We start from the raw sequence: 24,108 nt of genomic DNA, 5'->3' as shown, positions 1-24,108 counted from the left end.
TTTCCTGCCAAAATGAGGAGTAATCCCAATATTCCCTTCACAGAATCTGGGAAGTTATTAGGAATTTGCCCATGTGCATTACATTTTTACACTGCATCATCCTTTGCCAATCTTTCCTTTAAAGATTTTGCTGCTCGAACAAATCTGTCTGTTTTCAGCCTAATCCAGCTGTAGTACCTGTCTAATCTGAATAGTGCTTCTTATTTCAAACGTCCTCCTCACCTCTGCTTAATCAACTTTTGATGCTGCTTCTCATCATGAGCTTTGATTCTGGCCCAGTTTCAATAAGGCACTTAAACGGGTGCTTATCTTTAAGCGCGTGACTAATTCCAGTGGCCGGTCTCAGCACCGCTCGCTGCTGAGCCGTTCGGCTGGGAAAGCGCGCGGGCTGTGAGCGGACCCGGCGGCCGAGAGCGAGCGGCTGTGTTCAGCCGCTCCGAGCGTGAGTTTGGGGCGGATGCCGGGCTCCTCCGCTGTCTGGTGCGCGGCCAGAGCTCTCGGCGAAACATCTCGCCTCGCCGTGAAACCGCAGCCCCCTGCTCTGCGGCAGTACGCTCTTTTCCAGCCACCTGCAAACTTCTCAGGTGAGCATCGAATTCCTGCGTGCGCCCAACGGGCTCCCTGTGCCAGGAATTGCAGGGAACTTCCCCGGGCCTGGGAGAGCTTCTGTAGCTCAGGTTTGAGTCTTTGAGATGGCCCAGGCCAGAACAACTCAGTCAAAACACATAGCACCTATTTCCTTCTGGCCTGAGGAAGCTTTGCTCGTGCCTATATAAATGAGCTGTTTCCCTGCAGCTAATTTAAGGAGGAAGAAATTTGTGCCGGAAGGGAAAGCTTAGGGGCTTCGAGCCGCCCGTACGTGCCAGAAGCGATGCCGCTCACAGCTCTCAGCCTCCTTCCACACCGTCAGGTTGTTTGCTTTCGTTGTTGTCGTTGCTTCATGTATTTGTCGTCTACCTGATGACAACCTTTTAGCTAACCAGGGCGGGCTCCGAGGCTGCGCCCACGGCCGCCGAGAGCCGTGCAGCCTCTCCTGGCGGCGCTGCTGGGCTCGGCGGGGACGGAGGTTTCCGAAGCGAGGGTGGGGAGGCTGGTGGCACGGCTGGGTGTCCCGGCGTGCGGACGCCTCTCGCCCGGTAGCAGCCCCTGGGTGACAGCTGGCTGCAGCAGCGCTCCGGGTCTCGGTGCAGAAGTGGCTCCTGTGAATAGCTGTCTTTGCCACCGGGCTCTGATTTTATTTATTTGTTGTAAGTGAAGCCTAGCGGTCCAGAAGACTCTTGTTTCACAGTTGCCGTTTGTCTTAATTGCGTTGTGTTTCCACACCTCTGCGTTGCTGGCAATGGCTTCGTTTCCTCCAGAGCCTTCCTGCCTCTCGACGTCTTTTGCAGGAAGCTTCTGCCTTGTCTCTCGCGCAGGCCCCGCTGCCCCGTGCAAGCTCTCAGGGGGACAGTTTCTGGTCTGCGAATCCTCTGCCTCCCGCACAAGCGCATACTCGCTCCGGCACCCCCCCGACTCCAGGGAGGAAAGCGGGCAGGGGAAGAAAGAGGTGCACAGCCGACTTCTGCAAAGTGCTAAGAGCGTGCAAATCCCCGAATGCCGTTGTTTCTGGATGAACCGGCGATGCAGTTCAGAGGTGTAAAGGCTCGTGCGGCTTCCGACCCGCTGCTGCTTTGCGGTTTGCCTGGGGACGGGGGCAGCTGGAGGGACGACCCTGCCGGCAGCCTGCGCGCGTCCCCCGCGCCGCTCCAGCTCCCTCCGCCCGCAGCGAGTCGGCCGGGGTCGCAGCCTGCCTGCATGGCGGTTCGGATCCCGAACGGGGCAAAAAGGCACGGTTTCATTTGAACGTTGGTGGTGGTGGGTTTGCTGCTGCTGTCGGAGGTGCTGGGCTGTGGACTGAAGGCGCTGAGCTATGGACCCGGGCAGAGCAGCCGGCAGTGCCTCCCTGACGCCGGGTCCCAAATCTGCTCCCGCCTGCTCCTCGCCGCTCCTGCCTGGCTGGGGAAGGTCCCCCCGCTTCCAGAAACTGCCCCATGCCCTTGTCAGCCCTGAGCCCCCCTGGGGCACCCCAAAGTCTGGCAAGTCATTGGGGTGACCCAGGTAATGCGTTTGCATTTAAGCACATATTTAAGGATGTGCTTGCCTTCAGCTATGCGCTTAACTGTTCTCCTGGGTCAGAGCTTAGGCCATGAATTTGGATGCTGCTGAAGCTAAAAGTCTGTTTTCTAACCTCTAATCTGGTATGCCTGCCTTTCTTTCCCCTTTCTGCATTGCTTTTGTTGCAGGAAAACTTTTTAAAGGAAGGCTGAGCCGGTGCTGGGGCAGCATACGGGTCCTTGCCATGAGGACTTCTGGGCTTGTCGCTGCTTAAAAGCAGGGGTGGGGAGAAAGACAGGGAATAAAATGCAAATCAGATGATGCAAGTATATAACCTGACCCGGGACGTCACTGTACAGACTATTTACTTCAAAGATGCACCCTTTGCCATGGCAACTAAGCGCTGAAGGCACATGCTGTACGAAGCAAAGCGCCCTGCTAAAGTCATTCCCGTAGCCTGCAAGGTCTGGTTACAGTACCTTGCTCGCCGGCCACGCGCACCCGGGCGGCGGGAGGCTTTCCAGCAGCTCCTCGGCGCTATACATCTTTCCATAGGAAACTTTCCTCCAGGGCCCAGCACGCTCGCTGCATTTTATGTGATTGAACAATCGCGGGGCGGCTCCTCCGGTTAAGAGAAGGAAGGATTTTGCCCCCCACTTTTAAACAAACTGTTGTAACCACAGGGGCTCAGAGCTGGCTGCGGTGCAGGCTGCCTCCCTGCCGCTGACCCACGGGCACGGCTGCGCGGCGGGAGAGGAAAGGGGAAGGAGCGCATCCGAGGGCCGGGCAGGGCTGGGCAGCTTGCAGGGTGAAACAGGGAAAGGCACGAGCAATGCCTCCGGCAGCCGTGTGCCGCCGGACACGTCCCTCGGCTACGTCCCCTTGCAAGACCCCCGCCTGGGATATGCGTGCCGTGCCACCGCTTCGCATTGCAAAGGGTTAACACCACCCTGGGAGAGGCACACAGTTACCTAAAGTCCATTTCGGATACCCAGTGGCCTGTGAAAAATCACGATTTTTCCACCCTGCCCTAAGGACGCAGCCGCTAGCGGAAGCCCACGAGCCCCCGGCCGTCGCAGCCCGGCCCCAGCGCCGGCGGGGATTGGGCGCACCGGAGCTAGGCGCCATCCGTGTTGCTCCGGCGGCCGATGGTTCAGCCCCAACCGTGGCCAGGGAAGCAGGTAGCAAGTATCCGAGTCCTGGCACCCGTCCAGTTAGACCACACTTATGATTAATGGGCTTATAAAGAGGAGCTTCCCCTTCCTCCCCGCGCTCCTACCGACAGCTCCCTCCTGCACACATCTGCTGGCCTCCGTGCACAAATCAGTGCTTCCCTCTGAAAGCCGCCACGCGCGGCCCAGGCTCCAGAAACCGGGAACGCCGGTGTGCGGGAGCTGCCTGCCCGGGGCACGGGAGAGGTTTCCATGCCGTCCGCGCTCGTGGGCACCGAGACCCATCGACCAAAGGGAAAGCCTGGCCGTAATCTGTTCCATAAAACCAAAACTTATAAATGCTAGGACTAAAACTTTTATGTTGGAGACTGCATTTTATACATTATATAGGCAATTGATCTTGAATCTTTTTTTTCCTGGAGTGAAAAACGGCATTTGGCTGCGGCCGAAGTGCTGTTACTCATTTAGCTAAACAAAGCATGGGGCTGTTTGTGTAGATATTATTTTTCTGGAAACGCTGGTTTTAGTTAATCATTCTGTAACTTCTGCTGGAGTCTATGTTTATGTATTGGGCAAAGCCTCTTTTGGGGCATTTATGACATAATTTTGAAGTGTTGAAAAATCAACTTATTCTCTGCCTTCGCGGTCTGATATTGCGGAACATTTTTTCCTCTGTGAAGAAAATCCTCATAAACCACCTCGTTCTTCAAGTAAAAGAACAGCTGAAAAAAGAACCAGAAACGGAGCTTTTATTGGCTCGGCGAATGAAGTGGCAATGTCCCGCTCACTTGATAAGCCAGACGGAGAAGTGAATAAGCCGGCGCCTGCTTTTGCTTAGGGCTGTTAAGGAAACGTGGGTCCGACAGCGCCCCGGGGCAGGTCCCGGGGACTCCAGCCCTCCTGAGCCCCTCGGACCTGCCGCCAGGCCGGGTCGCTGCCCCTGGGGCTCCGGCGGCTCCTGGTCCGCCCGCGGCGGGCTCGGGGCGCGAGGGGGCCGGCCGGGTGCCCCGGAGCGGCCGAACGCCGGAGGGCAGCCCCAAAGCGGCAGCGAGCAGAGTTAAGGGGATGCATCTGTCGGCAGAGCTTAAGCCCCAAGTTTAGATTTTTGTAGTAGAAGGGCTTTGGGAAACCTAATAGGAAATAGAAATGTTTCCATTACTGCTTCATTTCCATTAAAATAGTTTTTAAAAGCACATAGGCGGCTTAAGTAATGTAAACACATCAGCTTTGTGCTAGTGTGCCAGGACAAGGGAGTGAAAATGATTATTAGAATAGGTCAACTATGGGAAAAATGCTGAGAAAACCCTTTTTTACCCTTTTGGATTGCTTTCTGCTTCGTGCCTTTCCTTCTGGTTTGTGGAGAAATTTGCATTTGAGGGGATTTTTGACATTTTCCCCCGCTCTTGCCCTTTCTTGCAGTAGCAAGGGGGCTGGCAGGAGTTTTTGAGGAGCCTCCATACTTCCACAAGCTTTACATATTTTGTTTTTCCACTATGTAACCTTTTAAAAATTCTTCTAAGGTTAGAAATATTACAATGTTTCATATTTCCTTGGCCAATCTGTACCATTTCTGGAGTTAGAGCTGCTTCTTAAAAGCCACAAAAGGACAAAATGAAATATAAAAAAATTTCCTGACCGAAAAAGTGGAAAACCCACTCTCCTCCATGCTCTTCATTCTGTCATATTCAGTAGTAAAAAAGGGGGGGGAGGAATAAAAAGGAAGAGTGACTCTAATTTCAGTCCCAATGACAGCACAAAATATTAAGGCAAACAGACAAAAAAAAAAAATTGCAAAAGGTTTATGTGCGTTTCAAGAGAGCTCATTCTTTATTGGTTTTCTTTCCAAGAAGGTCTGAAATCTAAAAAGTTGACCAAAAACAAAGAGGCAGAGAAATTGGCTTGTCTGGTTTTGCTGGTCAGGAAACAAAATGTGGAAGGTGTGGAATATAAATGGTGACAAATACTATGCATTTTTAATTTCCTGCAATTTTATTATTATTATCTGTTATTGTCTGGAGAGATGAGCTGAATCGAGTGCTTTATTCGGATATGTGATGGGGCGCTGGGATGGGGATACAATCGCATTTTTTTACAGCATGCTTCGGGCTTGTCTCGAGACAGTAATAAATTATTTGCGTTAGTAATAAAATCCATAGTCAGGCAGAGTTCAGCCCATTTGGGGTTTAATTTATTTACGGGGAATAAAGAGTGGAGCGCTTGCGCCGCGAAGGAGCCGAAGCTGTCGGGCGCTGGCATAGACGTCGTTCTCCTCCCAGTTATCCCAGGTGATTTAACTGCATTTGCCGAAACGCTGGGGGCGATGGGGCCGCCGGGCCTCGCCGAGCTGCCTCGGGGACGTGGGAGCACCAGCGTCCTGCGAGCGCCAGCCCGAGGCTTCGGCCGAGCCCAGGGCTGAGCATCCGCCGTTTCGCACCGCCCCATCTTGTGTTTCGCCTACGTTTTTAATATGAACCGAGATGTTAGTAGAGCCTTTGAGAAGGGGAGGAGAACATGAGCGGCTCTAACGCCAAGAAACGCAGCTTCTGCCGGGCCGGGGCTCCGCAGACGGGCCATCTCCAGAAAGCAGGCTTCAAAAGAAAGGATGCTGAAATCTTTGAGGACAAATAAAAGGAAGTATCCTCTTCGCAAAGCTTCGTTTTCCCTAGAAAGGGGGAGAGCTGCTCTCATGGGAATTAGCATATACATTCGTTATCATTTGTATGCATGTGAATAATTACCTCCATATGCGGCCCCACTCTTTCTGCCTCCTCTTCTTCCTTCTCCTCTTATTTACGAGTCCTGTCCAAGATCAGCACTTTTACTGGTGTTTCGTAACTCCTGTTTGAGTCCCGCAGATGCATCACAGCCTGGCGGTGCCTCTTGGTGGCCCAGCTGAGCTCATCTCCACCGTGATCCCGGAGTAACCTGGCCAGACAAATTCAGCCCCGTCCATTGACATGGTGCAGATGCTGGCAGGGTCCTCCTTGTCCTCCTGGGCCAAGGGCCCCTCATGTCCTGCTCTTCGGTGCTGCTTTTCCTGACTCCCATCTTGCGGCCTCAGTTTCTGTTGCTTTAAAGTGAGTCTTAGTCAAGGATAGCTTTGCTAAGCTTTTTAGGACAGCAACATTTTTCTGCTTCCTTTGCTTGAACAGAAATATGAATGAACGTGAGGATCACTGAAAAGCTACCGGTTTCCCTGCAACTCTGTCTTGGTTAAAAATGCTAGCGTGCTTTCTGTATCGGAAACGGATGATCTTTTACAAGTGGCATCTCCTGCTCTTTCTGACACCTCATAAATGGACCGTCGGCCTCCGCAGGCTGATTGCGAGATGTTAAAGCTGCCAGATGCCAGCAGTCCCATCCTGCTGACCTCGGGTTAGAGATGCTTTCTCTGTCTCACGCAGAGGAACTCCTCGGTACACTCGTGGCAGTGGATGCATACTGACATTGCTTTGGACAGTGGTTTAATTAGTTTCCAAAACATTTTGTATATAGAAAGTGCCGAGGGCCAAATCTGCTCTTAATTACCTTGTTTTGATTTTCCTGGAGCTAATTTAGGCTGTGCCTTGCAGAGCTGAAGGAAGCCTGCGCTCTGTACGATCACTGTTTATTGCGGATATCTAAGGGCACATGGACATTTTTGCACATGTACGTGCACACGAGTGCATGCACGCACACAGATTCCCTGGGGGGAACAGGATGCAGGCCATTTCTCATGCTTGGTCTGTCTGCATGCTTTCTTCTAGCAGTCCTGAGTGAGCCATGCTCTCCTTTCATTCTTCTCTAAGATCTTGAGGTGGATCCTCAAGGTATTTCCTTTGCTTTTCTTTTCTGATTCCCAAGTAGTTTCCAGCAGTGGCTCCTCTTGAAGCTCAGCGGTGATACGATGAATGGAAAAAAGGAGCGAAAGCTCAGGGACAGGAACTGTAACAGTGCTTTGCCCAGAAATGTCTTGATCTGGTTTTATTTCTACTTTTTTCTGAATTCTCAACTAGTCAAGTCCATTCTGTTCCTCCCTGAGACTGTATGTATATGTGTGCGCTGACCCCATGCAGATGCTTTTAAGAGATAAGCTGGCCCTTTTGGTGAGTAGAAAGTGGGTCAGCGTAGCAGGGCTCCCCCTTCCCCCAGCTCCTGTATCAGTTTTCTGGAGTAGTCAAACCTTCTGAAATTCCCATCCTGGCAACTTTGTGGGTGCAAGTACTTGTAAAAAGCCTTCACATTTTGGCATGGAACAGAAACGCCATAGTTAATTGGAAATGCTCTTTCAGCATAAATGCAGTGATCTCAACTTGGGGCCTGATTTTAGTTTCATTGCTCTTCTGCTTGAATTTCAGTAGCACTAGGGGTCCAGAGATCTGACCAGGCCAGTTCTCATGTGACACTTGCTTTCTCCCTAACGTAGAGCAGAGGAGCTTAGCTCAAGCCATGACTCACTCGAAGCAGACCAGTCTGTGGGAAGCTATCCAGAATTACCATAAGGATTTCAAATAATGGAGAATCCACCAGGCTTCTTATTTTTGCATCAGGGTAGCCAGTAACCCCTTGTCAGGTTGCTGGGAGAGGTGGAGTTTCCAAAGTCATGTTTCCTTGCTGCTCCAGCTCTCTTATGTAATGCATGCATTAGCGTTCCTGCGAGAATTCCTTGCAAGCTGTTTCTGGGGGTGGGGTAGGGTGGAATTTGGTTTTGGGAAACTGTTCAAAGTGTCTTTTAGGACAGAAGATGACAAGGCCAATGATGCAGAACGTACATACTTGTGCTCTTTCCTAGAAAGAGAGAAAGAAATCCAAGTCCTCTCTCACGAAAGTCAAATGCTCCTGCACGGGGTCAGACTGCAGCGAGGATTTGCACAACGGCACTCGTTAAATGATATGCAGATGTACGTGAGAGTCCGCCGAAATCAGTGAGCTATTTGCGAAACAGGCTAGGCTGGAAGCGCCGCGCTCTTAGCGATTTGGGGAAAAGCTGTTTGCATTTCTCCCAGCGCGGCTGCAGGCCGTCGCTGACCTCCGCGCGGCTTCGAGTGGTAGGTGCAGCGTGTCACTCGGCGCAGTGACGGGTGCGCTGGAGGGCAGCAAGGCTGGGATGCAGCAGTCCGGGCCACGGCGCGGTGCCGCGACCCGTTTCCTCTTCCCACCTGGGAGAGGGTCCGGGGCTCCATACCCTAAATTCCTCCTGCACCAACCCGAGATGGCTGGGCATGGCCGCGGCCAGAGGAGAGACCTCCCTCCAGCCCACGCCAGGGCTGTGCCTGGGCAAGATCCAGCTTGCGGAGGGGCAGGGGTGGGAGCCGGCAGAAGGGGCAGGTATCAAACTGCAGACACACAAAGAAGCCATTTTAAGGTTGCCCAGGAAACAGCAATTCTGGAATTTCCTAACTTTGGCATGTTTGCTTTTGCAGCCGTAACGTTCTTTTAATAACGTTGGCGGTGTATCCATGTGCATCCGTGTAGTCAATGGTTTATAAAGTAGCGTCCATCTCTGGAGCCGTGGGATTGTCAGCGGGTGGTGGAAAGCCCTGGATAAATGCAAGCAGTTAGTTAGCATGTACTGTTTTCAGATTTTTCACAGAGAAGCCCAGAAGTCACAGGACTGAACCTATAAGCGCTTTAAATGAACAGTTTATGGGTAGAAATCCTGCCTCCTGAGGCTACGGTTGCTTTTTAGAGAGGATTGTTTTGGAGATTAGTGTGGCCTTTACAGGAAGTAAATAAGAACCTGACTGGACTTGCTCTTGATCCCCTCACATCCAGCGAAGGAAACCCAGCTCAGATGCTCCTCCTGGCCCGGCGGAGGCAGCGCCGCCATGTCGCTGGAGCGCAGCAACGCTTTGGAGACGGAGCGGGCGGACGCCCGCACGAGCACCCGCGCGAGCGCAACGCAGCAGCACGAGACGGCGGGCGGGCGGGCGGCCGGGCTGGCGGCTTCAGCCGCTCAAAACGGCTCGAAACCTGCGACCGCAGCACCCGGGTCCGCGTTCGGTGGGTTCCCCTATGGCAGAGCAGCGGTTTGCAGCCACCGCCGCACGTGGCGGAGCGGCTGCGGCGCGGGGCTGAGCCCCCCGGGCCGCGACTCGGGCGCTCTGCGGCGCGCGCGCGTGCGTGTTCTGTTCTTTTTATATGTCTCATTGCGCGCGATCATGATTTGCACGTTAATGTAATATCATGATGATGATCTGGCAGCGGCAAGGCTGGATGCAGCGTAGGAAAGTTCCTGCGTCTCCAGTTTCCATTATTCTTGGAAGGGAGGGCAGCGCGAAAGGCGGAGGCCGAGGCACGGCGGGCTCGAACCCGCCTCGCAGATCTCTGGCCCGAGCCCCGGATCTAGCAGCCGAAAGCAGGGAAAGGGCTTTGCTCCTGATTGTACTCTCTGGCATGGGGGCAGCGGCTGCCATAGGTGCTTGGTCCAGAGGAGGTGCTTGGTAGGGCTGGTCCGGAGGAGGTGTCGAGCCGCAACGCGGGCACGACACGAGAGCGGGTTGTCCAGGGTTTTCCAAGCAGAGGAATAGAATAGAAGAGAGAATTTGCAAAACAGCAGCCGCAACAGAAATGCCACTTTTCCAGCCTTTTAACGCAAATGCGCATCCTGTAGTACTTGGTGGTTTCCTCAAAGCCCCAGCTGCCGGACGCAGGTGAGTCTGAGGTTCTCGGGTTCATTTAGAAAGGAAAGGATGTAACTGGAAACCTGAAAATGTGATTCAAGAGCTTGCTAAAGGGATACAGGCTGGAATAGAAAAGAAAATAATCCAAATATATTTAATTTTTTTTAAAGCCTAATTATTTTTCGGTTGGTATCACTTTTCCTTTTTAAATCTGACTCATGACTTCTGAGTGCTTGAGGTGGGAAGGCTGGACGTGGTACAAATATGCTTGACTCAAGGAAAACCTGGCAGAATATGGGGTTTCAAAAAAAGCAAAAAAAAAAAAAAAGAGCAAATCCATTTATACTTCTGTAGCTTTTAATGATCTGCTACCTCATGATCTGTCTCATTCCTTTGTATTGCCGGGGTGGGTGTCTCTGTGCGTTACAGACCTGAATTGCCTCCTAGCAATTAGCTGAGTGAAAACTCCTTCGTGACCTCGGGTTTATCAAGCTCCTTTCTCGGGTTTGGCATGCGTCAAGCTGCTAAAACTCCCGCGTGCCGCGACTGGTTGCAGCAGCCTTCGGGGCAGGGGGAAGCGGAGCAGGTGCGAGCCGGCAGGCGATGCTCGGCTGGAAACGCGGCGCCGCGGGGCCACGAGCAAGTTCGGCGGGAGCAAGGCTAGAAAGGAGCGGTTTGGCAGCGAGCCGCCGATGACAGGCGCCGACACCCTCCGTGCGATCACCTGCCCCTTGGAGCGGAGCCGCTCCAGCTTTTCGCCCGCGCGCCGCTGAAGCCTCCTCTCCGGCTGCCCGTGCCGTGGGCGCGCTCGGCCTCGCCGCGGCCCCGGGGGTGCCTGCCCGCTCCATGCCCGCAGCAGGCACGTGCCCTTGCAGGCGCGCGTTTTCCGAGGGTTTCCAAGGTGGTGTTTTGGATGGCGACGGGAACGTTTTTTGCAGAGACCCCCATGCGGCACGGCCCTCCCGCCGGCTCGCACCGCGGGGCGCGCGGTGGGCACGGTGCTGGAAGGCGCATCGCCTCCACGTGTGTTTGTATCCAGAAAAAAAAATAAAAAAGCAGATTGGGGCAGTGCCCTGCAATTTGGCTCCTAGAGACTAAGTCGCTCTGAGGTCTTGGAGTCCCCGGGCTCGGCAAGATCCGCCGGGAATTGCCTGTGACATGTAGAGAGGGAGGAGCGCTTAGGAGGGATGCGCCAATTAAAAATATCATAGCCGGGCAGCTGCGGACGTGAACTTGGCCCAGGTTTCCATCTGGGACCAGCGAGCCCATCTCAACCTGGTGTTTTGGTGAGGCCGGGGCCCTGCGTGGCGGCGGTGTGCGCTTTCGTGCCCGGGGACAGACCTCCATCTCCCAGGAAGGCACGCCAAGCCGACAGCTCTTGCCCTTGCAGCCGTACGAGGTGGGCTTTCGTAAGCAAAAACAGCTTGTCTGACCAAACTTAACATTTTCATTTTCTTCCTACAATTGGAAAATAACTCTATTTTTGAAATTGAATATTTTCTGACTGTTAGAATAGTTTTCAAGCATTTTTTTTCTTTTGTTGTTGTTGCTGTTGGTGGTGGTGGTGTGCCAGCTTTCTCCTGCGAGCTCTGTCCAGTCTGGCAGGAGCGCGAGGAGGACCTGTTTGAGCAGTATTGGATGCGGGCGAGCGACAGAGGAAGGAGGAGACCTGAAAAGTCAGGATATACTTGGAGGAGAGCCGCCTCTGGGGGCCTGGGGGAGCGGATGGAGCAGGGAAGGTGCTTGGAGGGGTTCGCGGATGGGATGAAGCAGGGGGATGAAGGGAAACACGGCGGAAAGGAGACCTGGTGGAAGGGATGAGACTCGACGCCTTCCGCATGGTGTGGGCCAAGATCGGTGGGGCCAGGGCTTGCTGGCCATCAGGAAGGCAATGACAAGCAGTGGGATTTATCAGCCGCAGGCCAGGTGCCACTTGCGGGACCGCTGCTCGGCCAGGCAGCGCCGCAGGGTTGCAGCGCCATCACGAATCGCCCAACGCACCAAGGCACCAACTCTGGAAATCCTCCCATTGCTGTTGCCTCCACGGTTCACGAGCCGAGAAACAAGACCTTCTCCCCGGCGCGGCTGGCGAGCGAGCCATCACACGTGTTTTCGAAAGACAGGTTTTCTCCAGTTTGTTCTGGAAGACTCTTCTTTCACAGCTCAGGCCAGCCGCACAAAATGCCGTTTTTCCCCCCGTCTTCCCTCCCGCGTTGCTTTGATTGCTTTGGAGGGCCACGATAGGCAAAGGCTTTTAAATGAAATTATACCAGGAGCAGGAAGCGATCCAAGCAGACGTGTGCCAAGCTCTGCACAACGGCCCCAAGACTTGAGCTCCTCCGGTCTGCCTAATGGAAATCACCCATGCTGGCTGATAATCTGCGCATGATTCACACTCTGGCAAAACATGTGTTATAACTATAGGTGTCAGTTAAAGTCAGGGCCTTAAAGCTATTTTAACATGGTCCTTTTTTTACTGCAATTTCCTTTGTTTTTAACGGTAGTATTCATAAAAACTGCCAGAAAAAGAGGAAGGCTAGGGCTAGCACAACTTCTTATTTTTGAAAAAGCTCAGAGGTGGCTCTTCTGCCAGGTCTGGTGCCCTCCGGGTCTATCAGAGACCACAATACGGTACTGTGAGATGTGGGAACCTCTGACACCTTGGTGTCTATGGCACCTGTCTGGACGGTGGCTTTTTCCACCCGAGGAGGACATCGTAGATACGGACAATTGCAATAGTGGCTATTCCTTGGCACCGGCTCACGGTCGTGTGGGTGTTTGATGCAATACGGGGTGAGGAGAGGCAGCTTTTCCCGGAGCGTTGGCTGCGGGAGCCGTGATGCAGCACACACGTTGGCTCTGTTGACTTGGGAGGTGATTCATACGCTTTTAATGCTACGGCTGGGCTTATATGCCTCACAAAGGTGGGTCTGTGTGGCATCAAGGTCCCTTTTCTTCAAAGAAAAATGGATCTGAGAGGCCAGCTATGAAAAATGAGGTGGTCTATACGTTACTTCTTTAAGGTCCTGTCTCTCTGGCTGTCTGAATGATATTTTCATGCCCAACTGCCAGGAGCTAATACAGGAGAAGCAGCTGATGGATAAATCCATGGGAATACAAAACAATGGGAGAGATGAGAGTCCTGAGAAATCAAGCCCATCCCTTAATGAAGCAGTACAATTGGATGGAAAATTTTGGCTAAAACGATTTTGCACAAAAGGCAAAAAAAGCAAGCAGCAGCACCAGACAGTTGCATGAATTCTGGCCTATTTCACAGAACTGTTTACCTTGAGGAAAAAAATGGAAAAGCATCCTAAAAAACCTGAAATATTTCAAAATGTAAAGCTATTTTGAAACAGAAACACCTTTGGCTTCCTTTAAAAAGGGCCAAGCACTAAAATAATTGAGATTGGTTTGAATGAAGCATTTTGCTCACCCTGAAACAGTTTTTTTCCCACAGCTTTTCAGATTGTCAAGCCTGAATTTTTTGTTTTGCGCCAACCTTGAAGTGGCCCACCCTCCTCCAGATTTACTGGAACTTGCAGTGAACCAAAGAAATCTGTTATTTTTCCAGCGCCCACCTGTGGTGGGGATGATTTACTGGGGCCTGGGGTTTGTCAAGTGCCCAGCGGTGGTTCTTATGTTGGGTAGACGATTCTGGGTGGAAATGGGGCCTTTCAGCAGGTCTCCATTTGAGCCACAAAGCTCAGGTGGGGGGTTCGCTCTGAGCACCAAGGCAGGGCTCATCGCTCTCATTCGAGGGTGGAAGTTTTCCTCATGCTATGAGTCCATTTTCTAACTTTGGAGGAGAAAAAAATATCCTGCCTTGAACTGGGTTGGAAATCACAGAATCACAGAATCGTTTAGGTTGGAAGGGACCTCTGGAGATCATCTAGTCCAACCTCCCTGCTCAAGCAGGGACCTCTAGAGCATATTGCCCAGGATCACATCCAGACGGCTTTTGAATATCTCCAGGGAAGGAGACTCCACTACCTCTCTGGGCAACCTGTTCCAATGCTCTGTCACCCTCACAGTGAAGAAGTTTTTCCTCAGGTTCAGATGGAACTTCCTGTGGTTCAGTTTGTGCCCGTTGCCTCTTGTCCTGTTGCTGGGCACCACGGAGAAGAGCCTGGCCTCATCCTCTTGACACTCCCCCTTCAGATACTTGTACACGCTGATGAGATCGCCTCTCAGTCTTCTCTTCTCCAGGCTGAACAGGCCCAGCTCTTGCAGTCTTTCTTCATAGGAGAGGTGCTCCAGTCCTCTAATCATCTTTGTAGCCCTAAAGCACTGATTGCTTTTCAAAGAAATGAAACAGGGGGTTCGTTTCAAACCACTCGCTCTTGCACAGAGGCTATATTTTCTTGATAAAAGCATCCATTGCAATGATGCAGGTTGAGTTAAGGAGGAGAGGAAAGGGGATGGTGGCCGCTTTGCTGGACAGGCAGTACTGTGACTGTTGGTATTTGCAAACTCCCTGCAAATACCTGCAAATAGTTACAAAAAAATTTGTTGCTATGTTGCTCTTTACTCCCCTACTGCAAATCATAGAAAAATCCGTCCAGCACAGTGAAAAACAAAATATATAGCTTTGGCAAGCATTCCTCCATCACAGACCAGTGAGCTTACTCCAGTCAATCTTCATCAGCAACCCTACAATAACAAGCTACTGTCTTCAGTGACGGAGGAAACCAAGCATTGGTAAGGGAGGGGGAAAAAGTTTTTGCCAGCTGCCAAAGGGCAATGAAAAACTGACGAAAATTTCTCCATATCTGATGAAATACATGATATCCAGGCAGCTCAGACAGGTGACTTGGTCTGGCTGGTCGTTTGTTAAATCCCTTTCCTTTCTTGCCTTTGTAGCGAGGCATTTGGAGAAGCTGGGGCAGCAGCAGCGTTATGCTGGGGCTGGGTCCGTCTCCTCTTGTGGCTTGTTTCCTCTCCCTGGAGTGAAGCGCAGCCTCCTCACTTCTGAAGCACTTTGGGAGCGTTTCCCCTCATGTCCCTCACTTCCACGGCTGCTGTTTATGGCATCTGCATTTTTCTGGGTGACCTCTGCACTGTCTCTGTGGCCTCTGCTCATTCCCTCTTCCCTCTCCGCTTGGCAGCAATGGTGTCAACAAAGTCTGACTCCCAAGAATGCAGCTTGAAAGTTTTCTGCCCAATTTTGGGGGCCGTTTCTTCCCCCTGCTGTCCTGAATTACTGAACGTATGGCTCTAGTCTTTGATGTTGACAGTTTTTCTGGCTCATAACTGCATTATAGTTGGAGACACATGCTGATTATTGAGCATTTCTCAGGGAGGCTTGTTTTTGAAACACTGTGTGACTGCCTGGGAGACCCACTGCCCGGTGAATCACACTGATGTGAATCTGGGGTCACCAATGCAGTCTGCACCCCCTAACTGGTGGCTCCTTCACATATGGTGAGAAGCGAGTCGCTGCCAGAAGTGCTCCTCATGGAGCTCTTGGAGGAGACAGGAAGGCGACGGGTGGAAGCATGTATGCCAGCAGGGACAGGAGGCTCACGCATCCCCGATCTGCTCGGGCTTCTGTAGTGCCTACGTCCTGGACAGGTTTGCCAGAGTTGGTGGGAGCATGGGACATGAAGCTTGAACCCTGTCTTCTCAAACTACATCACGTTGCTGGAGGAGCGCGTCTCTGCTTAGACGTATGTTTGGACTTTTGGTGCATTTGTGCAAGGCTTTTGGTGGAAGCAGAACTCAACGTCTCGGTGATGTGGTTCTTGTCCAGTGCCGAAGTTCTGCCTCCTTGTGTATAAATCCCTGCAGCCTCTGTAGGCATGCCTGGTGTCACAGGCAACCAAGAGGCAGGCTTTTTGTCACGAGAGTTAACGACAGGATCACATAGGATGATCTTGCCCTCACCCAAAACCCATGAGGAACGGATGAGGGGTGGTGGCAGCAGAGCCATACTCTTTCTGGCTTTTGCAGCACTGCTAGAGGATGGCAGATGGCCTTGCTCTGAAGTGACAGCCTTCATTGGTGGGGTCAAGAGGATGAGAAATAGGATGAACTTTTTCTACAACAGGGTGGAAAGAAAGAAAGAGATCTTGGGATGGTAGCAAAGATGGATTTCTCCAAACAGCTGGGAGTCAGTGAGCTCTTACATATGCCTTATTATTCCTGTTGGGTAAGGTCCAACTTTTTGTTCAAATTTAATTTCTGGCCTTAGAATATTATTGTCAAAATGCTTTTGTCTGACTCAAGCCTCTTCAGTACCGTCCCAAAGCATCTCCCCACAACACAGAAGCCACTAAATGCCTGCTCCTCACTATAGAAACCACATGTGTACAGTGGCTGTTGGATTTCTAGGAAGCCTTTTGCTTCTATGTTCTTTCTCCTTCAGCTTTTCATCACTGTTCTGCCTTTGGCGTAGACTGGAGCTGGTCCATGGGATCTTGCTAGTCTATTGTTCGGGGACTTTATAGGCAGATTTCAAGGGAGCCGCCTGTTTCCTTTGCCGATTGTAACTTCCCCTTTTTCACAGACTCCAGAGCCCAGGAAGGCAAATATGTTTGTAATAGGCTTTTGCCAGCTGCGTTTCAGAAATGCTGCAGGAACTGACACGCCTGGTTTCATGATGCCATCATGTCTGGATGGTCCCGGCAAGGCCAGCATGTGCAGCGGGGCGAGGGATGCCTGACTTGCAATGCTGTGCCTCCCCTGGCTCTGCCTGCAGGAGGACAGAGCAACCGCCAAACAGGAGGAGGGAGGCCTGCGGCGTGCTGCGTGACTCGTGCTGTCTCCTGGGGATTCCTCGGTGACGGCTGTTCTCTCCATAAACAGTGAGGAGGCATTCGGAGCATCCCAGGAAATCAGCACAATGTGACTGTTGAAAGTGTCAGAGCCCATTAAAAGTGTCGGCATGCATCCCCCTGGCAGACGCACTGCTGCTTCTCATCTTGCTGCTGTTTACCTCCGTCTCCCTTGTGATTTCACTCTCTGTTTTTTCCATGAATGCTCAAAGCTTTAAATAGCAAAGCCTGAATATATGCACTGCCAGCCAGTAGCTGGCTGGGAGTTTACAGCTGATAACTGAGCCTGCCATCCTGTGGCCATGTGCACCGTGGGTGTCCCTGGCATGTTGCCACCAGAAGCATTGCAGCAACAGCACAGGAGCCCACAAGGAGCCACTCGAGGCCCATTGCAGCTCAGTCACTTGTTACCCGCTTCCTTCTTATGTCATTGGTAAAGTTTTGGTGGGGTGGGAAGCACTTCACAGGCAACGAGCATCCGAGCTTGGGCTTGACCCACTGCAGAGTCTCTGGGAGAAGCAGAGGAGCTGTTAGTGGGTTCTGCTAGAAATGGAGGAACAATATTTTGTTCTGCTAGAAATGGAGGAACAAGTGTCTGCATGGCACTAAGCAAGACAACTGCGGAAGTCTGACACCAAGAATCTCCGGAGAAGCTTGCAGCAGAATGAGTAATGCCACAAAACGGAGAGCTCCAGGAATGACTAGACCATAAAGTCATTACAAGTGGCGAGCAGCTGCAGAGGAATTTGTTTACTTCTGGCCTGGTGATACCGCACAGCGATTTGGAGCGACAGGACGGGGCAGTGTTCAGATTGGCAGAAAGGCGTGTGTGCCTCCGATGCCGTGGCCGTCCTGTGCCTGCCCGTAGCCCTACGCCCACTTCAGAGCAGGAGCACTGGTCCTGCTGGGGCAGATGTTGCATCCCAGAGGAACCTGCGATCCTTCGTTTCTGGGTCATCGGTGAAAGATGAGCAGAGGTAACCTGGGTTCACAGCTCCTCTACAGCCAACTATTTTGAACTTGTGGTGTGTGGATCTCCAGGGTTTATGAAAGGAGACAGAAGGGAAACAAGCTGTGCAATGTCTCCTGTGGTTGTGCAGGAGAGCCTTCCCCCTGGGGGCTGTGCCACCGCTGGAATGCAGTCTGTAAATGTTCATGGGACACAAACCCGGCTCCTAATTCCTGGTACTGGCACTGTCACAGAGCTGTTGCGGGGGGAGATCCAAGTATCAGGGACCAGGTGAGGAACAAGCAAACTGTGATCTCTGAGGTGGACTCACCACAAGGAGCACAGCGTGACCCATAAAAACAATTGTCCTTAAGACAGCGCAGCATCCTCAAGAAAAGACAAATGAGGTTTATTATGGAAAGGGATGGAAGTGCACCAAGATGCTGCTGCTGCTGAAGAAAGGATTTCAGCCCCTGCTGCCTTCCCCTGCTGCCCCAAACTGCTTGATATCACAAGACTGAGATGAAACAACCAGACATCTGCAGAAACCCTTCGCTCCCCAAAGTGGCCACTTGCCAGTTTGTAAGGCTATTTGCCCTGAATTGCACGGCTGGGTCTCAACTCATAGCCTTTTTGGAGGGGTGATGCTCCGATGTGGGAAACGCCAAAGCTTTTTAACTTTGCATCTGAAGCTCGCAAGCACAGCCGTGAGGTTGTGGACGCACAAAATTAGAGGCCGGTATCAAACATCTGGGTCTCATATCTCTGTTTACCACAGACTCATTTAGAGCAACGTTCATGGCATGTTAAGTCATTTGGCATCCTGAGTTATAGCAGAAGAGGCTTTCCTGCAGGAGAAAGTGTCTCTCTTTGATTTGGAGTACTAGCATAGTGTGCGTCCCACATCCAGCTCGGTCTTTGCATCTATTTGGCTTCAAGGAGACATTCAAAAAAGCAAACTCTGTTGATTTCAGCATGTTGTGAAAGTATTTTTCCCATCTTTCTCCACTGAAAAGCATGTTTTAATTAACATTTTTATATGTTTATTATTTAAGAAAGCATATGTTGCCTTTTGGGTTTTTTTTTTGTTTTACCCAACTTGTGTTTGTTATGAAATGGTTGAGTCATATTCCACGGTATAGCCAGGAGAAGAGGGAGATCGGTGTGAGGGACAAACAGAGAGCACCAGGAGGCAGAAGAAAAGAGAAGACCTTCAATTTGCCGCCCCACAACTCGGCTCCGTCAGTCACCTTTCCTCATTTGCTAGGTACAGGCTGCTGACCACTACAAAGGGATGTGAGGCCCTTTGTGCTCAATGCTGCTGGTTTTGAAGTTGCAGCAATTTAGTTCTTTTTCTATAGGACGAACCTGCCTGATTCAGGGATGTTAAGTGCTATCTGAAAACCTGCTGTGGCTGTCAGCCCCACTAAACTCCTGAAATTCCTGGGAAGTCCTCTGCTCCCCGGCACATTCACCTCCTTGGTAGCAGGCCTTTCGCTATGTCTGAAACTGTGTTCATCTGAGACCCGTCCTGCCAGGGTCGCTTACCCTGACTCACACCCCAGCAGGATCCCAGTGCTGGGGACTGCAGGAGCAGCTCCCAGCCTCATTCTTTACCATGCGCGATTGCAAGTGGCTGCTGAGGTGAGGGTCCTCTCTGGGGTGGATGGAGGACCCCAAGCAGGTCAGGAGCTGCTGGCCAGGGAAGGAGCTGGAGGTCACAAGCAGTTTGGGTGCCTTCTGCAACCCCAGAATGGTCATCAAACAGAAAAGCCTCTCAGTGAAGGTCTGTTAGACTCTGTTGCTTGGATTGAGCTGAGCATCCTAGACCTGTGCAGTAGATCCCTCCATCACATGCAGACAAGCCCTCTCTCCCAGCCCAGACATTTTCCTTTATCCTTTATCCGTATTATTTGAATGTAGACTCTGTCAAGGAGTAGGTGCCAGCTGTACCTACAGGCAGTCTCAAACGTTGGACCCATGGAGTTCATCCTTTGGGCTTGCCCACACATGGAGTGATTCAGAAGAGACATTATCTGCAATATCTGTTCCCGAGCATCGCTCTGTGTGTGGGCCCTTATGTGATTAGAGCATCCACACACGGAACAATTCAGCAATAGCCGTTGTACTTTCAATTCACTCTCTCTGGTAGTGCGCTCACTCTCAAGCATAAACGAGACCGGCAATTCTCAGTGCTTACACTAAAGGTGCAAGCTGCGCATGCACATGTGCTTTCTCCCTCTGGTTATGATCTGAAAACATTGATTTAAGCAGTACAGCTTGGGGTTGATGGCTTTTACATCACTATTTCCTGATCTGTGTAAAGGCACTGTTGGGAAATACTTGCTTTCAGAGGGAGGCCACCCAAAACAGTAAGAGAAATCAGAGCTCATGGTGAGGATGTGCTTGTGCCTGGCGTGTCTGACAGTGAGGACCTCAGCAGAGGTGTGAGGTGAAGACCTCACTGCTGCGAATGGGGGGCTATTTATGGGTTTGCAAGCCATAAGGGAAACTGCTGGCGTGGTCCCTCAGCAGTTCCCAGAGTCCTTCCACCCACAGCAACACCTATGAACAAAAGCCTCCTCATCCACCACTGTGGATGAAACAAGATATCACCAGAGGCTGTTTGTTGCTTGGGAGCAGAAAAAGATCTCAGGAAATCGGTCCTAGCTCCTTATCCTCTTCTGAAAGTGGCTTGAGGTGATGCTGAGGGTCTAGAAAACCCTGTTCAGGTCCCTAATTCAGTTCTCCTGGAGACCCTCTCTGGTCTGCGAGAGGGTCAGTAGGGTTGGACAGGCAACATGTGCCAGTACCTGGCCAAAGTGGCATAAAACTGGGCATTGACTTTGGATACTGAATAAAGTCTTCAGATAAGAGGCTGAGGGTGAGAACTGGTGCCGCTGAGGGCCACTTTAACATCCAGCTCTTCCCTGCAGGCTTTCACCCAAGGAGGGTGGTGGCTGTAGGGAGCAACCCTCTGTTTGTGTGTGTTGCTGTGGTATAATATTCCGAGGGACTGGTTTTGCTGCATTGTGGTCTTGCTTTAAAAAAAAAAAAAAGGCAAAGCCATTTTTGGTCCAAGCCCTTTAAGCACATGCTTAACCTCACACCAGTACTGGAGGTTCCCTCGCGCCAGTGCTGGAGGCTTCACTCATCGCGAAAGTAAACATGTGCTTTAGGGCTCTGAAAACAGATTTAAGAAAAAAAAGTATTCCGCCCTGAAGGGGAAGGATAAACATTGCTAAAATGTTATCATTTGTGGGACTGCGCTCTGGGTGCTGTATGCGGCCGCAACCGCAAGAGCCTCTTCCACTGCACGGGAAAGCGCCTGGGACTCCGGGAGCCTTTTGCTCCGAGCAGCTGGAGCATATAGCAGATTTGTTTAGCGTCCTCTGTGCTTATCGGTGTAAACAGAGCCCCCGTCTTCGGGGGGGTCCAGTGGTGGGAGCTGGCTGCCAGCGTTAAACCCAGAGACGCTGGCTCCGGGGGGCACGGACAGCCCGCGAAGACCCCTCGCTCGGGGACGCCGGCGGGGGAGAGCCACTCGCCTCGGCGGCTGCCTTGGTGGCCTCAATGCACGCGGCTCCGGGGGCAAGGAGGTGTTAGAAACCCCCCGCGGCCCCTCCGGGCCTGGGAACCGGTGGCGAGGGGCTCCTGCGCGCCGGAGCAAACCCCATCCTCTTTGTGGGGTTTCGCCCCAAACTGGCGCCTAGAGCACGGCTCTGTTTCCTCCGGGAGAAGCCTCAGAAAGCAAGGGAAAGGTATATAATCATAAAAAATAATAGCCGTTAGAAGCCTGGATCTTATGGCTTTTGCAGAGGGGCCCGCAGCTCCTTGTAGTGCTCGGCCTCTCTGCGTCTCTCGCTCTAGGTCTAAAGATAGCAGTGTCTGCAGCTGAGCTCGTGAATCAGTAGTAAAAAATGTGGGTCACCTCCTGTGTGAAGAAATGAACGTTCGGAGACTCATATGCTCCTGACCTCATTTTGCTGTGTATGAATCAGGCCTTTAGTCCGATGGACCCCACAGCTGCTCCTACTACAGCAGCTTTGTACGCTGTTACCAAACCACACATCAGGCCTTTATTAAAAGCTTTTTGGGGCCAGTTTTCTCAGTTGTAACGAATGGGCGTTAATTGGATGAGAGTGCAGGCGTGGCTTTTGTTCCCGTGGAACAGATCTGGCCAAAAACGGTTAAAAACCAGCGTTCCTGCTCCACACGCATGCACACACGTGTGTGCACAGCCATGCACCAGCATGGGTGCGCATGCACGCCTTGTCGCGGCATTCGCGTGCGCCGTGGCACAGGAGCCTCCGTGCAGCAGTGCCGCGCGTGCTTCGTGAGCGTGTGCATGCGTTGGTGCACAAACGCTGGTGAGCACGTGTGTGGGGACACGGAAACACCTTCATCCATGAGCACAGGGGCGCACAACTTGTGCATGGGCATGCGCACAAGCCCGGAGGTGCATGCAGCCGGGGCATGCACCCAGGCAAGGCTGCACATACACACACGCACAGTGTCTGTTTTTTGTGGGTTTTTTCATCCTACAGTTGCAAAATCTACTCCTGCTTTTCTTTGTTAAAGTAAAACCTGACATGGACTCCAAAACAGCTAGAAACTGTAAGGAGAAAGCATTAGAGTGGCACCTAGGAGACCTGGGTTCGGCTCTTGTCTCTGTCCCAGGCTCCGTGTGTGGTGTTCGCAGAGTTGCTTAATTTTGCTGTGCCTCAGTTTCCCCTTTTGTAACCCAGGAATTACACTGAACACCCAATTGAAGCACGTGGGTCCTCTCGCGAGGGAGGCCGCGCGAACACGGCGGTGGCGCTCGCGGAATAGGACGTGGCATGGGAACGGTCTGGCTGTAACCACCACCGCGCTGCGGTGGGGATTTCCGTGATGTGACGGGTTAATCAGTGCCCCCCATAAGCCACTCAGCTCTCCCTCTCTGAGCCTTCTTTAAGTAAAATTATTATGGTTGTGTAGGGGGAAATCTCATCCCAGAAGGTGGAAGGGCGCTTTCCTCTTTGCATCCGCCTGCGCTAAAAGGTCCAGCACAGCAGAAGAACATTTTGCCCACGTTAAGCAGATAAAATTGGAACATATTCAGCGTATGCATTGCAGCCATTAACTGCAAACCTCCGTAGCATATATTGCTCTTGGACTGAGGCTGAGCCTGGTGCATGCGGCAGCGGGAGTTTCTGCTCCCGTTCATCTTCTGCTACCCCACGGGGCTTCGTGTTTCAAAGCCCTGGAGTCAGGAAATAGTTAAGTGCTACAGTATTTTGATTAGCAGAGCCTTAAAGTCAGTAAAAGACAGTCAGAGAGAACTATCAGGAGCATGCTAATGAAGTGAAGTCATCAGCAGACACCAGAGAAGTATTCATGCCTGCTCCGCGCCGTCCGGTGCTGCTGGATTTGAATAGCATGTGTGCAGGTGGACTTTGCAGCTCGCAGACCTGGGGCTCGGCTGCCTAGCGCTCGGCGCGCGCCTTCCTTGGGATATTGCACTCCTTCTCTGCGATTTTTTTATTTTTTTTTTTGGTCTCGCCGGAGCCTGATGATATTTCCAGCTCTGAGGGAGCTGCCGGAAGACTGGAGATAGCGCAGTGAGCGAGACTATAAAGCCAGCAAAGGGCAGCTTCCGACTCGGAGCGGGAAAGGTGAGGGAATTCTCTTGGCAAATCCCTTTGCTTTGCGCGTCTCGCAGGCGGTCGCCTTGTGGAAACGCCGGCGGGGGGCGGGGGGGGAAGGAAGGGAGGTGAGGGGGCCGCTTGCAGCGTTTTGGTGCGGGCAGCGGTTTGGAAGCGGCGGCGTTTCGGGCTGGCTCTGCCTCCGCGTCCGGAAAGCGGTGCGCGGCGCGGCGCTCCGGGCTGCGGCTGCCCGGCCGGGCCGGAACCCGGCGGCACCGGGGGCAGCGGCGCGACGCCGGCGCCTGGCGCGACGCGCCCAGGTAGGAAAACCGCTCGGAAAGCCGGGGCGGAAAAGCCCGGGGCTGCTCTTAAGAGTACTCCGAATAAAGGAAACAGCAGAGAAACACCCAAACTGAAGTGCTTTTAGTCCTTGCGGGGATCGCTAGCCCTCCTTGGAAACTACGCGGACGGTTTGAGTGGCGTTAAAAATAGCTGTTCTCCTCTTTCGGGGCTTTGCAAAGGAACTGTGTCAAGCTTCTCCCCTCCTTTCCCTAAAGCGTGTGCGTGTTAGCATCGGCAGCTCCCAGGGGCACGTCCTACCTTTTTGGTAAAAATGACTTTCTTGGGATAATTTAGAAACTCAGGACAAACCGGAGTTTTAGTTAAACAGTTGCCTGAAGGCTGTGAGTCCAGTAGGTCTGACTCAGGGAAATCCACGCTGGAGTTGATGACTCGACGATGTTTGTATAATTTCTAAAATGTCACACGGTGAAAACATGCATTTTTGTTTATTGGAAATGAAAGAAAAATGTGCGGGAGAGGTTTTGTCCCTAACCAGATGTGATTAACCCATTCAAGGTGATGAATGCACATGACTGTTACTCCGGC

The 24,108-nt window shown here is 52.2% G+C and overlaps 1 protein-coding gene across 8 annotated transcripts in view; it reads left to right on the top strand.

The window, feature by feature from the left end:
• The window catches only part of ZNF469 (zinc finger protein 469), a 281,089-nt gene that overhangs the window by 186,272 nt on the left and 70,709 nt on the right, over nucleotides 1-24,108 (top strand). For 2 of the 8 annotated variants that reach the window (XM_068956001.1, XM_068955999.1), the window contains exon 1: nucleotides 23,027-23,250. The exons of the other annotated variants lie outside the window; for them this stretch is intronic. The gene's annotated coding sequence lies outside the window, so the exon portion shown is untranslated. Of the gene's footprint in view, nucleotides 1-23,026; nucleotides 23,251-24,108 lie in introns of those variants that run through there. 8 annotated transcript variants of the gene reach the window in all.

This window comes from Struthio camelus, chromosome 10 (genome assembly GCF_040807025.1).
Source record: "Struthio camelus isolate bStrCam1 chromosome 10, bStrCam1.hap1, whole genome shotgun sequence".
NCBI classification, from domain to species: domain Eukaryota; kingdom Metazoa; phylum Chordata; class Aves; order Struthioniformes; family Struthionidae; genus Struthio; species Struthio camelus.
Note: the sequence above shows the minus strand (reverse complement) of the source record. Positions and strands in the feature narration are given on the sequence as shown.